The sequence below is a fragment of the Chiloscyllium plagiosum genome, unplaced genomic scaffold (genome assembly GCF_037043375.1).
Source record: "Chiloscyllium plagiosum isolate Xiang-an unplaced genomic scaffold, Cpla_swu_hap1 HiC_scaffold_45, whole genome shotgun sequence".
NCBI lineage: Eukaryota > Metazoa > Chordata > Chondrichthyes > Orectolobiformes > Hemiscylliidae > Chiloscyllium > Chiloscyllium plagiosum.
In genome coordinates, this window is record NW_028270183.1 from 13,790,024 (window position 1) to 13,807,781 (window position 17,758).

Here is a 17,758-nt window from a genome sequence, read left to right on the forward strand (position 1 = left end):
ATGTTTTGGGATGTTCTGTAATGTTAGAGGCATTTGATAAATGGAAGTTGCTCTAGCTGAATATTCAGTTGCCAAAACATGCAAATTGCAAGTTCCAACATGAACAAGTAAAATTCAGCACTCTTGCAGCTGTCCTGGTGAGGGCAAGATGCAAACCTTCACCAACCTTGTCTCTTTATCCAGTCGTACTCAGCCTCTGGCAAAGAAAGCCTGCATCGGTTAAAAACCTTTCATGTTGTGGCTGACTCACAGCTTCAAAGCTGCAGTAATAACTTTTGTTTTTCACCCTCTCCCCCTTGCCCCACCCAAATCCATAACGCTGCACGCTGTCCTTATTCAGTCCGATGGAGAATCTAAAGCAACTTGCCTAAAGGGCAGTGAATCATTGCGCAGGAACACGCTCGCAAATAGTTTTCACATTTCTCACACAGACCGTCCTGGTGAGTGAGTCAGAATGGAAGAGGTGCCTGTACCTAAATAGAAATTTCACAGCAAAGCCTTAAGCTGACACATTCAATTGTAGGCACTGACATGCGGGGATTACTCAGAAACTATTCTATTCTGCAACAGGATAGATTACACCATGAGGAGAGGTGCAGTTTAATATACACACACACAGAGACGCCCCAGCAGGCATTATGTAGGGACAGGAATGGAACCCGGGAGGTATGGAATCAATTATTGACCAGCACTGTGTTGGTAATGACCGAACTTCCGGAGATGCATGATAGCCACACTGCTCCTGCGCATTCTGACTGTGCAGGTAGTTCCTTCAATGAAATATGATTCAAGGTAAGACCAATCTATCAAGACTTGCTTCACTTCATGTATAGGTTTTATAGGTTTAATTTCCTACTATTAATGAGTGGTCACTTTGCACTGGGAAATTCAAATTGGAGCATAAATATTGGTGCAGGAGGATGCTATTTTGTCTCCCCAACCTGCTCCCCCATTTTCCTGGGATATGACTTTTCTTTCACACTATTTTTCCTGCACTATCCCTTGATGTCTGTAAAATGCAGAAATCTATCGGTGTCTGTCTTGAGCGTCCAGAAGCTCCCCAACCTTCCCAGTGCTGCTTCTCCTCCCAAGATGGTCCGCTCACCCAACCATGAATCATGGTTTTAAAGACAAAGCTTACTTTCTTACTTTCTGAAATAGAAGGTACTGCGCATCCATCATGGACCACACAGTTGCAACCCGCCACTTGCAAAAGTCACCCTGCTCCCTCAAAAATGGAGACTTTCACACAACGATTCTCTGGAGTAGAGAATTCTAAAGATCTCCAGATGAAGAGATACCCCTCCTTCATTGAAGTAGCTGGCCCTTTATTCTATGACTATCCCAGAAATTGGCCTTACAGTGACCACACTGTCTTATGTTAACTAAGCTAGTTACTGGTTTTCAGATCTCACTTGATAAATGGATTAAAATACTGATTTACAACAAATATAACCCCACTTTGTGCCAACCTACCTAGTTAATGCAGTTAAAGAGGGAACTCCCTCCTGAACAGCATTGTGTGGACACGTACGGTAAATTGGCTGCAGCAGTTCAAGACACAGGGTTTTTAGGAAGGGAGTTCTGCTTCCAACTCATTTAGCATAAGGTAAAGGGCAGGATGGTGGCTCAGTAGGAAAGGCAGCATGGAAGGCACCTGCTGCCTTCCAGTACCAGGGACCCAGCTTCGATTCCAACCTTGGGCGACTGTCTGTGCAGAGTTTGCACGGTCTCCCTGTGTCTACCTGGGCTTCCTTTAGGTGCTCACACAGTCCAAAGATGCGGATTTAGGTAGATTGACCATGATAAGTTGCCCCAATAGCATCCAAGGGTGTGTAAGCTAGGTCGATTAGCCTTGGTAAATGTGGGGTAACAGGAATAGAGCAGGATGCTCTTCGGTGGGGTATTGCCATCTCAATGGGCCGAATGGTCTCCATTTGCAACTGTAGGGATTCTATAATTATAAGAGCAATGACATGGATGGGAGAGTCAGCTGAAATGGGAATGGAAGAGGGCGTTACCTAATGAGGGTGGTATTAGTAACGTATTCATGAAGAATAGCCATTGGTTGAAGGACCAACGAACACCCTGGGCCAATGGGTTCAAAGTTCAGCCTCCATTGACATCTTCAGGAGATGAGGAATGGACATGTGGTTTATATGAACCACTCAATCTGGGCTGTTGTGGTGCAGTGGTAGTGCCCCTACCTCTGAGTTAGAAAGCCTGGGTTCAGGTCCCACCTGATCCTGTAATAATACACCACGGAACAAGTTGACTTGAAAAGGTCTCAGTATTGCATCTTCTTGTGGCGGAGTGGTGGTGTCCCTAACAGTAAACCGGGGGGGGGGGGGGTCTGGGCTCTGGAGATGTGATGAGGCATATCTGAACAAGTTGATTTTTCGAGAAAGCAAAACAAAATATCAGTCCTCCAGCTCAATGGCATAAACAAAACCTTTTGTGGTGCTTGTTCCTGACCGTTTACTTGTATTTATTAAATCCTCTGTACAAATTGACCATTTCAGGAGGTTTTTTTTGTTGCTCCTTCACAGGCATTGCTGACTGGGGCAGCATTTATTGCCTATCACTAATTGCCCTTGAGAAGGTGGTGATGAGCCAGCTTCGTGAACGGCTGAAGTCCATGTGGATAAGGACCCCCACAGAACACCCATGAAGGGAGTTCCAGGATTTTGACCCAGCGTCTCTGAAGGAATGGTGATGTATTCCTAATTCAAGGTGGTGAGTGTCTCCGTCAGAGTCTTGAAGCTGGTGTTGTTCCCATGTATTTTGCTGCCCTTGTCCTTCTAGATGGCAGAGGTTTCAAGTTTGGAAGGTATTGTCAAAGGAGTCTTGGTGAATTACTGCAGAGCATCTTACAGACTATACACACTTTATAGACTATGCACACTGTTCCAGTGTGTATAGTCTATCAGATATTCTGCAGTAATTCTGTTACCAGTGTGTATAGTCTATAAGATACTTTGCAATAAGTCTGTAACCAGTGTGTATTGGTAGAGGAGGGAGTGAATGATGAATAGGGTGCCAATCAAATGGGCTACTTTGTCCAAATGATATCAAGCTTCTTGAGTGTTGCTGGAGCTGTAGCCTCTTAGACAAATGTGGAGTATTCCCTCACACTCCTGACTTGTACCTTGTAGATGGTGGACAGGCTTTGGGGGAGACAGGAGGTGAGTTATTGGCTGCACAATACCTAGCCTATGGCCAAAGTGAGGCCTGCAGATGCTGGAGATTGGAGTCGAGAGTGTGGTGCTGGAAAAGCACAGCAGGTCAAGCAGCATCTGAGGAGCAGGAGAATTGACGCTTCAGGCAAAAACCTGATGAATGGCTTTTGCCTGAATCATCGACTCTCCTGCTCCTCGGATGCTGCCTGACCTGCTGCACGTTTCCAGCACCATACTCTCGCCTTCCCCGCCTCTGAACTGTTCTTGTAGGCACAGTAATTAATGGAGCTGCAGCAAATATAAACAGGCCCCTTGCCTTGAAACACAGAGTCATAGAGGTCCGCAGCGGGGAAACAGGCCCTTCGGCCCAACTTGCGTATGCTGCCCAGTTTCTGCAATTAAACTAGTCCTATTTGCCTGCGCTTGGTCCATATCCCTCCCCATCCACGTACCTGTCTAAATGTTTCTTAAATTTCTTCACCTGCACCAGTATTTCTGACAGCCGTCCCAGACACTCCCCACTTTCTGTGTGAAAAAATTGCCACTCTGCACCCTTTTGATCTCTCCCTCTCACCTTAAACCTATGCCCTGTAGTTTAAGATTCCCTTACCATGGGGGATAGCTGTTGGCTATCTACCTTGTCTTTATAGCACAATGTCAGTTTGGAACTGGAAACTATTTAATCTTTCTCGAATATTTATCACTTTCTCAGTAATATTTTCCCTCTATCTCTTAAGGACACCAGACATGAGTAAAGAACTCAAGTTAATTTCCAGTTAGCTGTGCAACATAACTTATAATGGACACGTGCAAAATATCAATATATACGGTGAGCATTAGCTCCACACCTCACCCATGAGCCATGAGCTCAATATTGACGGACAAGGTGATGTGTCACACTTTCCCTCTGTCTCCACTATTAGACTATGATTAACATCCCACAGGGTGGATTATGATCTGAAAGCCTTGTCCAAAGTGGGAACAAAAACACTTACAAGTGTTAGGAAATAAAAACAGGAAGTGCTGGATTTTCTCAGGAGGTTTGGCAGCGTCTGTGGAGCGGGAAGCAAGAATTAACATCTCATATCCGTGATCTTTTGTCATCCTCTCAAAACATCCTTTTGTTTCTTTCCTAAGGAATGCCATCAGATAATAAAAGGCGTTTCCAGCATTCCCTGTCTTGATCTCAAATTTCCCACCTTTTTATTTTTTGCCAACAGTGAATCCAGGAATGTTACCTTGCGGTGAGAAAGTGGGACTTGCTGACTACCAAAGTAAGACCATAGGACCATAGGAAGTAGGGACAAGGGAAGGCCATTCAACCCTTCCAGCCTGCTCTGCCATTCAACAGGACCAGGCCTGATCCGACACACCTTGCATCCACTTTCTTGCCTATTCCCTGTCACCCTTGATTCCCTGATGAATTGAGAATCTATCTCTGTCTTAAGTTCAGGGTAGTCCCAATGTGTGAACAACCAACTTAACAAATGTTTGTACTTCCCAAACAGGGGGTTTATCCGCATTAATTTCAAAGATCCGACATCCACCATTTGCTCGTTCTTACAAACAACTATTTTATGTCGTCCTGTATTGTGTTCCAACTTGAGTACAAATTGATTTACAGGCGTGGTCTTGAATCTATTCAGAGCCCTAGCACGAGGAGAAAGCCAGGACTGCAGATGCTGGAGATCAGAGTCGAAGAGTGTGGTGCTGGAAAAGCACAGCAGCTCAGACAGCATCCGAGGAGCAGGAGAACTGAGGAGCAGGATGCTGCCTGACCTGCTGTGCTTTTCCAGCACCACACTCAGAACCCTAGCCACTGCCTGTCTACACAAGGACTCTGCTCCCACAGCATTCTGTGGCAGGGAGTCCTAAAGAGAGAACCCTCTGAGAGAAGATAATCCTCCTCATCTCAGTCTTTACTATGCCCTCTGGTTCTAGACTCTCCCATGAGAGGGAAATATCCTCTCAGCATTTACACTGTCAACCTCTTTTATATTTCAAAGGGTGTGAGAGCACCCGTAGGGAAGCTGAGAGACAACGTGAGGGAGGAGGGGATATTTTGTTATATTATCTCATGGCACATGGGTGTCGCTACCAAGGTCAGCACATGGCGTGAGTTGTCCTTGAACGTGCTAGCTTATTGGGGCCATTTCAGAGTCCACAAGAGTCATTCTGTGTTGAATGAGGTGTAAGGAAGTTAGTGTGGAACGCCAATTACATTGACCAGTGGAGATGAATACCTCACTCTGTGCTGCAAACTCTTTGCAATTATTATTCACAGCATTTCCAGGCTAATTCCTCCTGTTCCATTTCTGTTCTGTCTGGGCATGAAGGCCACTAATACCCAGACAAGACTGAGAGTTTATGGAATTCAAGCCATGCAGCACAGAAACAGACCCTTCGGTCCAACCAGTCCATACCGACCATAATCCCAAACTAAACTCGTCCCAGCTGCCTGCGCTTGGCCCATATCCCTCCAAACCTTCATGTACTTATCTATTTCATGTACTTATCTAAATGTCTTTTAAACATTGCAACTGCACCTGCATCCACCACTTCCTCTGCAAGTACATTCCACACTTGAATCACTCTCTGTTAAAAAAAAAGAAATTTCCCCTCATGTCTTTTTTAAATTTTTCTTCCATCACCTTAAGAAAATATGCCTCCTGGTCTTGAAATCCTCTACCCTAGGTCAAGCCTTATCTGTAGCCCTCATGACTTCATAAACCTCTATAAAGTCATCCTTTGACTTTCTACACTGCAGTGAAAAAAACGTCCCAGCCTCACTTTATAACTCAAACTCTCCATTACTGGCAACATCCTGATAAATCTGTACAGAGTTGTTTTCTGTCGTTTACTTTTGCAAGCGTTAGAAATTTTGCTTCAGACATATGTTCAGTTTCTATGTCATTGCTCAGTCATTTTAGATGCACCCCACATCCACTCCAACCCCACCATGATTTGCAATTGGTTTAAAGTGTTTTGAGACTGTTTTAAATCCTTGTTCTGGAACAGCTCATTAATGTCACAAACTGCCACACAGCAACTGACGTCAAGATCAGAGTGGTGCTGGAAAAGCACAGCAGGTCGGGCAGCATCCGAGGAGCAGGAAAATCGACGTTTTTGGACAAAAGAACTTTCCTGATGCAGGGCTTTTGCCTGAAACGTCGATTTCCCTGCTCCTCGGATGCTGGCCCACCTGCTGTGTTTCTCCAGCACCACTCTAATCTTGACTCTAATCTCCAGCATCTGCAGTAACCCACTTCTACACAGCAACAGAACCTGGTTCTAGACTCAGTAACAGAAATTGGTGGAAAAACTCAGCAAGTCTGGCAGCATCTGTGGAGAGAGAAAGCAGAGTTAATGTTTTGAGTCCGGCGATCCTTTCCAGTTCTGTACAGATGCTGCAGAGTTCCTCAGCAATTTCTGTTTCAGATTTCTAGCAATCTGCAGTGCCTTGCTTTATTCTGGTTCCGGACTGCTGTCTCACCCCTAGAGAGACAAACCAATGAGGCCTTGACTACACCAAGTCATACAGTCATGGAGATGTACAGCACAGCAACAGACCCTTTGATCCAACTCATCCATGCCAACCAGATATCCTAAATTTATCTAAATCCATTTGCCAGCACTTGGCCCATATCCCTTCAACCCATCCAGATGCCTTTTAAATGTTGTCATTGTACCAGCCTCCACCACTTCCTCTGGCAGCTCATTCTATACATGCACCACCCTCTTCGTGAAAAAGCTGTCCCATAAGTTTATTTTAAGTCTTTCCCCTCTCACCTTAAACCTACGCCCTCTAGTTTTGGACTCCCCTACCCTGGCAAAAACACTTTGGCTATTTATTCTATCCATGCCCCTCATGATTTTATAAAGCTCTATAACATCCCCAACCGATCCAGCCTCTCCCTATAGTTTAAACACTCCAGCCCTGGCAACATCCTTGTAAATCTTTTCTGAACCCTTTCAAGTTTCACCTCTTACACTGCAGCCCTGCCTCAGTACTGTCGTAGACTCCCAAGGCAGAAGATGTGCTCACTCCGAATCTGCTGACTGTAGATCTTGTGCTTTTACAGCACAGAAAGAGGCCTTTCAGCCCATCGTTTCTGCAATGGCCCATTCAGCACTTATCCTCTCCAATTCCATTTTCCAGCACTTAGTCCCTAACCCTACAACTTACCAAGTACTCATCTAAACATTCCTTAAATCTTCCCTTCTATTAGACAGTGGGATCCTGCTATGCGCAAATTGAATTCTAGCTGTTTCATAACAGCGGCCCAGCTTGCAGCAGAAAAGTACCTCGTTGGTTGCAAAAGCGCCGCGCGGGGGCGAAGTTTGGGAGGGACGCGATGTTGGCACTAAGATGGTGAAAGGCGCTATCCAAATGCAAATTCGCTCTGACTCCGGCGGCCGCGCAAACAGCGGTATAACTCCGGTCTGAGAGCCCGAACAAGGGCAAACGGTGGTTTCAGGCACCATCATCTCATTTTACTTATAATCCCCAATGTCCATACACACCTTCCTATTGTTAGAAATGAGAGTGGGAGACTGGGTTTTATTTTAAAATCCATGTTAATCCCAACGATATTCCAAATTTATTGAAATTCACCAGTGTTTTCTCCTGTCCAGTGGATGAATACAATTCCCTCAGCTATCCCCTGACCATTTTTTTTGTTACTCACTGCATTAACTAGTCTAAGACCTTACAGCACCAGCTGGGGAGTTGCAGTGATGAAAAACACGCCAGGAATGTAACATTTAAACTGTGTGTAGGAAAGGGATCGAGTACGGGAAAATCGTAAATAAAGAGCGTTACAGTCAAATCTGAAGGTAAACAGTCTCTAGAAAACTGAAAACAAGATTTCACATTTAAAACAAAACATTTGTTTGATTCGACAAGGGAATAAACCTTTTGCTTTCCTCTGAACTGTGAGAACCCTAATTTGTTCACCGTTCTGAATTTTATCTTTCAGAATGTTTATTTAACCGCTTCCATTGGGATTTAGGGTGGGAGATGTTAGAGGGATTGATCGGATCGAGTGTGAAGGTTACGTGTGGTCCCGGATGCATTCGATTTTGTTCTAAATGTTTGAAAATTAGGAATAAAGGGAGAGAGAGAGAGAGAATGTTCGGATCTGTCGGAAGATACAATGGGAAAGGATGGGGTTTAAAAGCAGGCAGACAGACCTAGCTCAGGGTTGGGGTTAGAGGGAAGGAAGGATTGTAACTTTGATTCGAATCAACCCCGTTCATTAAATAATTCGTTCATTCTCCAAACTCTCCTCACCCTCTCAAACAAACATCTTCGACAGCCGGTAACTGTATTAAGAAACCAAATTAAAATTCATGACTCTAATTAGCGGAAGCTGAGCAAATATTAACCCCCAGGATCATTACTCTTTTAATTTGCTTGTTCTAATCCTCCTGATATGTTTAGGGGAGTCTTTTCTTGTTTCTGTTCAGCAATATTTTGCATTAAATCGAATCTAATTTCGCCCGTTTCAAAATATATAAAATCTGCATTTCCTCCTTTCCGAAATATGTTTTAAATCAGAAATATTCCAGTCTAGCGAATGGTGAATTTTATTATAGATTGGGACGTTTTAAATCAGAAATTTTTTCAATCTAGCGAATGATGAACAGAATTGCTGGCATTTTGTTATAGATTTGGATGATTTAAATCAGAAATTTTCCATTCTGGAAAATAGCATTGCTGGCATTTTATTATAGATTGGGATGTTTTAAATCAGAAATTCCAAGTTGAAATCATATTCTCCCCGCCCCCAGCCAATTTTGTTTTTAACAATTGGATTATAAATGTATTTTATAATTTGTCTTCAAATGTTGCGCTGCATCACCCGAGGTTCAGGAAGGAGTTTCACAATGATTACTCCTTTGCATTCTAAAAATCTATTTCATCTGATTTAGTTTCAGTTTCAATAACCACTGTGCTTCCATCGCGTGGGTGAAATATTTTGAAATTTGCTTATTTCGATGACCCACTGTCTTTTGCAAACTGCTTCATTTTATATTTTTAATCTGCTCCCGCAAAAAAAAATTCCCAATTCTTCATGTTTCATTTCTTACATATCGCCTCTCAGTTCTGGCACCCTGAGCATAAACCTAATTTATTTTTCTTTCTGCTTTTGTAAAGCAAACTCCAATAAATTTTTTCAAGTGTTTAATCAAGTGGATTTAATCGAGGCGCGTGGCTCTGTATTCTGTTATTAAGAGCCTGCTCTTCCAATAATATTAAACTCATCAAATGTAAACCAGCATTGAAAAAAAATCCCAATTAGTCTGTGATTATTAACCTCACAAAGCCAACCTCCTGGTATTTATAATCTGAAATTCTGAAGCAGGGTCACTGGAGTGCATAAAATCCTCAGGTACAGCAGCAGAATTGAGATCATCTAGCCTGCTCTGCCATAGCTAAAAGGTTCCTCAAGCCCATTCTCCGGCCATCCGCCCGTTACCGTTGACCCCCTTACTCGAAACGTTCACTCGGCATTCTCTGCACCTGCAGCAGACTGAGTTTCTCCAGCAATTTCTGTTTTTGTTGGATGTTTATATTCCAGAGAGAGGGGGGGGGTGTCTGGTTTACCATTAGCAGCTGCCTTCTGTTTTTCTTTCTCTCCACAGCTGCTACTGCACCTGCTGAGCTTTTCCAGCACTTTCTCTACCAGTTTAATGCCCTCACTACTCCACCCCCCCCCCCCCACTCGCCCCCCCCCCCCCCCCCCCAATCCATCCAGAAATGGCCAGTCACGAATCGCCACAAATCCTGTATTTACAGGATGAGGCCATAAGTTTACCGATTTGACCCAAATATTTTCTGGATCTCTGCTGCTTGCGATATATTAAATTGTACAATATCTAGCTTACAAATTTAAAAAAACACAGAAATTGCTGGAAAAACTCAGCAGGTCTGGCAGCATCTGTGTGCAGAGAACGCAGTATTAACATTTCGGGAGGAATGGCCCTAACTTCAGAACTTTCTGCTGAATTTTCCCAGCAATTTCTTTCACTAAGTTTGTCATCACCTTCCCTAACTTTGCCTGTGTGGAGTTTGCACATTCTCCCTGTGTCTGCGTGGGTTTCCTCTGGGTGCTCCAGTTTCCTCCCACAGACAAAGATGTGCAGGTCAGGGTGAATTGGCCATGCTAAATTGCCCATAGCGTTAGGTGCATTAGTCAGAGGGAAATGGGTCTGGGTGGGTTACTCTTCGGAGGGTCGGTGTGGACTGGTTGGGCCGAAGGGCCTGTTTCCACACTGTAGGGAATCTAATCTAAATCTAAAACCTTGTGTCCCAGGTTAATATTCGATTTCATAATGCGCTGTGCAGTGCGTGTTACTCTGTTAATGTTGTAAATGGTTATTCTACCTATAATGTGCAAATATTGACAGAACTAATGTCCATACGATGTCAAAAATAACACATAACATGAGTAGGGCTGGGTCATTAACTGCAATGAAATACGTTTTGTGAGTTAGATGCATTTTTTAAAACAAACTACGGATGCTGGAAATCAGAAGCAAAATTAAAACCAACAGAAATTGCGGGAAAATCTCAGCAGGTCTGGCAGCATGTGTGTACAGAGAAAGCAGTGTTAAAGTTTCGGGACCAATGACCCTTCTTCAAAATTTCCTGCCGAGTTTTTCCAGCAATTTCTGTTTGTATTTTTTGCTTCTGATTTCCAGTATCCGTAGTGATTTTTTAATGTATCTAACTTAAAATTTATTTCATTGCAGTTAATCACCCAGTTCTTCTCAAATTATGTTTTATTTTTGACATCGTATGGACATTAGTTCTGTTAATATTTGCACACTATAGGTAAAACAATCGTTTACAACATTAACAGAATAACTGGTAACTATCTACTCTGTACCGCAAAAAAAAGTCTGATCCTCCAGAGTTCCAGTTCTTTATTCACTCCTCCCTGTAAATGAGATCAAATTTATTGCAATCATTTGAAAAGCTTTTTTGTTGGATTAAAACTGGGAGATTAAACTGGTACTGAACAGCGTATTATGAAATCGAATATTAAACTGAGACACAAGGTTAGGGAAGGTGATGACAAACTTCGTGAAAGAAGTTGGGTTTGAGAGGCGTCTGAACAGATTGGAGGTGAAGTGGGGATCGAAGAGGTTTTTTTAAGGAGTGGAGTGGGAGGGAAGGAGACGCGTAAACTGAAGACACCGTCAACAATGGCAGAGCGATTCAGAACAAGGGGGCAGCAATCCAGGAAAATTGGATTGTTGGGGGTTTATGGAGTTCAGTCACTCTCCTTCAGAATTTGGGATTATAAATATCTGTTTTGTCAGGAGACTGGCTTCGTGAGGTTAATAACCACAGAGTATCGAAGTCTCAGTGTTTTTAATGCATTTTACTTTAATGGGCTTAATATTAACAATGTGGATGGACCTTAACCCATACAACAAGCGAATCACAAGATAGATAATCCATTTTAGAAATATACTTTATTGAAAGAGTTGAAAATTAGATTAATTAATAAGTGTGTACAAAATAGATCTCTAGCTTTATAATATCATGTTATGATTTATTGCAAGCATACATCCTGCCTTGCATAATATTCGACGAATCCATTCTAATTTCTTGAACAAATTCGATCATTTTGTTTGCATGAGTTTCATTCCCTCGTTTGGCGCAGGGTGATTTCTCTCACCATTTCGAAATTCGATATCTGCGGATTAGCCCTCGATGGCAGCTGATAAATTATAAGAGCTGGGGAAGGGGGAATATCACAGAGTTCATCCGCCCCCCCGGCCCCTTCACACTGAGGACCCCTCTTCAAGCGAGGTAAAATGAAGTCAATACAGAGCCGACGGTGAGAGAGGGAGCACCGGGAAACGTAAAGAGGCCCAATTTAACTCAAGCACGCACACATCGAATCGTCTTCTGTCTTAATTAAGAAATTCTAACAATCGATTACCACAACTTTTTTTTCCCCAATTTAGCGGGACAGAGGTGGGATTGTGTGGGCTCGTTAAATTATCTGTTATCATCAATTTATTTTTTGCGTTCAAACCTGACGATCTGATAACCCCAATTGAACATAACCTCGATTTAGAATAGATAATAGAATCTATCTACTCTGTACCGCAATAAAAAGTCTGATCCTTCAGAGTTCCTTATTCACTGCTCCTTGTAAATGAGATAAAATTTATTGCAATCGTTTGAAAAGCTTTTTTGATGGATTAAAACTGGGAGATTAAACTGGGTTTTTTTCTTTGAAAAACGTGTGCTTGCGAGTTTTTTTTAAAAAATATAGTTTTAATTGGACATTATATCATCATAATTTTTTGACGAGTCATTAAGACTTTTTTTTTAAAATGATCCGTGAGCTGGGCTGTTAATAAATTGTCATTATCTTAAAACGTTGAAGCACTGTTAAAAGCGAAAATCGACAAGAGTTCACCTCCTCTCACGCCAACACAAAAGCAGCTCAAAAACACGCGTCAAAATGCTGGAAGAACAAATTTCAAAGGAAACGTGTCTCTTAAAACATAAACAACCTTTTTCAACGCGAGTTCTGCAAATATTTCCTTTCACCAGAAACATCAACAGATTTTGCTGGGGGAACTCAGCAGGTCTGACAGCGCTTGTGCCGAGAAATCAGAGTTAATGTTTCGAGTCCAGTGACCTTGCTCCAAAAGAGGGGTTATTAGACCGTAAACATCAACTCTGGTTCTCTCTCCATGACCTGCTGAGTTTCTGCAGCAATTGCTGTTTTTGTTTCAGGTTTCCAGCATCCATAGTTCTTTGTAGCAGTTACTTGTAGCAGAATCGATGTAAAATATTTGTTAAACGGCAGACATTTATATACAGTGCTCTTGTCCGTATGGTAGGAAATAGAGGCGGTCATTATTAATCACTTTTGACAGCTACAAGTTGACTTGAAGGCAGTTGTAATCGGTATTGTGAATAGAAGGGTCCCAGAGGTTAAGATAATTATTTGGTCTAAGATTTATAAACAAATGTGTGAATACCCGGACACAATACAGCCACCCTCCGGTTTAAAGATGTTCCTGGTGTCTTGATATAAAGTGTGCTAACCACTAACAGCGAATCGCTGTGTTTTACACTTTAGATCAGAGAGGATGTTAGTTTAATCTCAATGCTCCTGTGATGTCTTCAGAGCGTCCTTGTTCCGCAGATGGAAGAAATTTACCTTCCATCCCCTTCCCAATATTAATCTGAAGCTTTCGTGTACACACAGCGACCCGGAGCTTTACCGGAGTCCCAAAGCGTCAGTGCCTCATTCAGTTAACGCTTCGCTTCCTTGCTGAGTGGGGCTCTCTCTCTCTCACACACACACACACACACACAATCATTCTCTCTCACACATACAAACACACACTCTCTCACACACACACAAACACACACACAAACTTACACGCCCTCACACACACAAACACACCCTCACACATACACACACATTCTCTCCCTCTCACACACTCACGCACACACACCCTCACACATACACACTCTCTCACACACGCCCACACACACACACACACAAACACACCCTCACACATACACACACATTCTCTCACCAATGCCCACTCTCTCTCACACACACACACACTCTCCTGACACCTCCACCCGCTCAGTCTTTGCCTCCTCATCGCCACCACTACCTACCTCCTTCCTCCTGCCACCTTCTGCTTTTTATTTCTCAGTCTCCTCTTCCTTTCCTGACCACCGTCACCTCTTTTCTCATTTGGCATCTTCCTCAGAGATAGCTGCTCCGCTTGGTTTGGGTCCTCAGGTATAGCCCTAAAGTCTTTCAGCGGCGTAACCCTTTAAAAGCACGCCGTTCATTTAACGTTTTACTACATTTTACAAAGAAGCATTATATATGTACATCTTTACGTTATGCATGTCACATTTGTAGCTTATAATTTATATGTAACATGTAGTTCGCAATTGTTATATATAAACAATAACTATACATATAAACGTTAACAATAACTAGTATAGTGTAGCCTACATATTATACTATAAACTATACATACCCTACATTTACATTTATTAACTATAGAGTATTATATAAATATAAAGTAACTGTAAACATATATGTACACAAATAGCTTATATACAGTATGTAACATGTATAATATACCAACTTAAACCAAATAAATTTTATATAATTCACATTTTTGGATCATTTCTCATGTAGAAGTTATAAGGTAATTGACAACAGAATTCAAAGCTGCTCAGGGTAAATGTTTTAACTCGAGTTATGGCTGGAATTCACTCATCCAAAGAAAGTAGGTTCAACTGACACTTTGAAATGATAATTGAATTGATAATTCAAGAGGAAAACTGCAGGGCTGTGGGGAAGAGGCAGAGGGGAGGAATTAATCAGATATTTCTTTGGAAGAGCTCAGGCAATGACCTGATCCTCCTGTGTTTTATATACATTACTGTCCCTGTGGCTGAGTGAGGGGGTGTCTGTGTGTATATATGTGTGTGTGTGTGAGAGACAGTGTTTGTGTGTGTGTGTGACTGTATGTAACTGTGTGAGATATTTTGCGTGTGAGAGAGAATGTCTGTGTGAGAGAGAGTGTAACTGTATGTGTGAGGGAGTGTGACCGTGAGATATTGTGCCTGTATGTGTGTGAGAGAAGGTGTCTGTCAAAGAATGTGTGACTATGTGTCTGTGATGATTTGGAGACGCCGGTGTTGGACTGAGGTGTACAGAGTTAAAAATCACACAACGCCAGGTTATAGAATAACAGGCTGATTTGGAAGCAAGTGAGTTTGTGAGTGTGTGTGTGAGAGAGTGTGTGTGAGAGACAATGTCTGCATGAGATAGCGTGTAGACTAATGTATGAGGAGAGATTGACTAGATTAAATTGTTTTCACTGTACTTTAGACGAGTGAGGGAGGATCTCATAGAGACTTATAAATTCTAACAGGACTAAACAGTGTAGGTGCAGGGAGGATGCTCTCGATGGTGGATGTGTCCAGAACCAGGGGCCACAGTCTGAGGACCGTTTAGAACGGAGATGAGACATTTCTTCACCGGGAGAGTGGGGGGAGCCTGTGGAATTCATTACCACAGGGAGGAGCTGATGCCAAAACATTGAATGTATTCACGAGGCGGCTAGATAGAGCACTTGGGGGCGAACGGGATCAAAGGTCACGGGGAGAAAGCAGGATTAAGCTGTTGGGTTGGAAATCAGCCAATGATGGTGATGATTGGCGGAACAGGCTCAACAGACCAAATGGCTTCCCTCTGTTTCTATTTTCTATGTTTGTGTGAGAGAATGTGACTGCGTGTGCACGTGAGAGAATGTGTGTGTGTGTGTGAGACTGCATGTGAGAGTGTGTGTGACTGCATGAGAGTGTGTGTGTGTGTGACTGCATGTGAGAGTGTGTGTGACTGCATGTGAGTGTGTGTGTGTGTGACTGCATGTGAGAGTGTGTGTGACTGCATGTGAGTATGTGTGTGACTGCATGTGAGAGCGTGTGTGACTGCATGTGAGTATGTGTGTGTGTGACTGCATGTGAGAGTGTGTGTGACTGCATGTGAGTATGTGTGTGACTGCATGTGAGAGTGTGTGTGACTGCACGTGAGTATGTGTGTGACTGCGTGTGAGAGTGTGTGTGACTGCATGTGAGTATGTGTGTGACTGCATGTGAGAGTGTGTGTGACTGCATGTGAGAGTGTGTGTGTGTGACTGCATGTGAGAGTGTGTGTGACTGCATGTGAGTATGTGTGTGTGACTGCATGTGAGAGTTTGTGTGTGTGTGACTGCATGTGAGAGTGTGTGTGCGTGTGTGACTGCATGTGAGAGTGTGTGACTGCATGTGAGTATGTGTGTGTGTGACTGCATGTGAGAGTGTGTGTGTGTGTGACTGCATGTGAGAGTGTGTGTGCGTGTGTGACTGCATGTGAAAGTGTGTGTGACTGCATGTGAGAGTGTGCACGTGAGAGTGTGTGAGTGCATGTGAGAGTGTGTGTGCGTGTGTGTGACTGCATGTGAGTGTGTGCACGTGAGAGTGTGTGACTGCATGTGAGAGTGTGTGTGCGTGTGTGTGACTGCATATGAGAGTGTGTGCACGTGAGAGTGTGTGACTGCATGTGAGAGTGTGTGTGCGTGTGTGACTGCATGTGAGAGTGTGTGTGCGTGTGTGACTGCATGTGAGAGTGTGTGTGCATGTGTGACTGCATGTGAAAGTGTGTGTGACTGCATGTGAGTGTGTGTGCACGTGAGAGTGTGTGTGACTGCATGTGAGTGTGTGCGTGTGTGACTGCATGTGAGTGTGTGCGTGTGTGTGACTGCATGTGAGAGTGCGTGTATGACTACGTGTGCGTGTGTGTGTTACAGGTGCGCATGTGAGAGACTGCATGTGAGTGTGTGCGTGTGTGTGTGACTGCATATGAGTGCGTGTGTGACTGCATGTGTGTGTGAGAGACACTGCATGTGTGTGCGTGCGTGACTGCATGAGAGTGTGTATGTGTGACTACACGTGTGTGCATTTGTGTTACTGCATGTGAGTGTATGCGTGTGAGAGAGATTGCATGTGAGTGCGTGTATGTGTGACTGCATGTGTGTGACTGCATGTGTGTGCATGCGTGTGTGACTGCATGAGTGTGTGACTGCATGTGTGTGAGAGAGAGGCTGCATGTGTGTGCGTGCGTGTGTGACTGCATGAGTGTGTGTGACTGCATGTGCGTGTGAGAGAGAGAGACTGCATGTGTGTGCGTGCGTGTGTGACTGCATGAGAGTGTGTGTGTGTAGTAAGAGAAAGTGTGTGGCATGAGGGTTGCATATGCATGTTATATGTATGTACTCTGTCAATCCAAGTGAATTACATGGCAGCAGTTTCGCTGAGATTTGTTGGGGCTGACAGCATGTTTGAGAGTGGCTGAGGGTGAGAGAAGGGAATATCCCAGTTTGTAAACCTATCCCGAGGAGGAAGCAACAGAAGACAAAGAGAACTATCAAGTATCATATGGGTGTCTCTGTTGATTGTTTATGGAAACGCACTAGACTGTTAATAATGCAGCAATTGTTAAAAACCATTGCATCCCTGGCTGATGGAGGAGGGGGGGGATTCATGTCAAAGGAACTTTGCTAGGACTTGGTTGGAAGAGCTGGATACATCTACCTGTGTAATTGTTACAGGACATTTTGTACAGACTGGCTTTGGGGAGAATATGGCACCTTTCGCCCTTCCAACTATTTCTGAGCCCGTTTTCCCTTGTGACCTGAACTTTATAGGCTGTGCCAACAGAACGCCATCGGCTTCATCATAAAGCAAAACCACCGCAAAGCTGAACCTGTTTATAAAAGACCTGAAGGAAAGCCTACATTTAACGCGCTAGAGGAATAAACACTCCAGATGAAAGCATCAAGCTTTCACATGTTGCAATGTCTTCACCACCCACTCACTCTGCATCACCTCACGCACACTAAAGCCTCTCAGACATCGTTGCCACTGTACAGTTTCTGAGGATTTATGGCAGCCATCAGCGGCCATTGGTTCACCAAAATAAAACCCCAAGCGGCAATCAGTGCATAACTCAAAGGACCTT

General features: G+C 43.5%; 1 long non-coding RNA gene across 2 annotated transcripts in view; it reads left to right on the plus strand.

The window, feature by feature from the left end:
* Positions 1 to 563: 563 nt before the first annotated feature.
* The window catches only part of LOC148136394 (uncharacterized), a 72,326-nt gene continuing 55,131 nt past the window's right edge, over positions 564 to 17,758 (plus strand). For both annotated transcript variants that reach the window (XR_015754386.1, XR_015754385.1), the window contains exons 1-2: positions 564 to 792; positions 2,550 to 2,736. This is a non-coding gene — a long non-coding RNA (uncharacterized LOC148136394). The remainder of the gene's footprint in view (positions 793 to 2,549; positions 2,737 to 17,758) is intronic.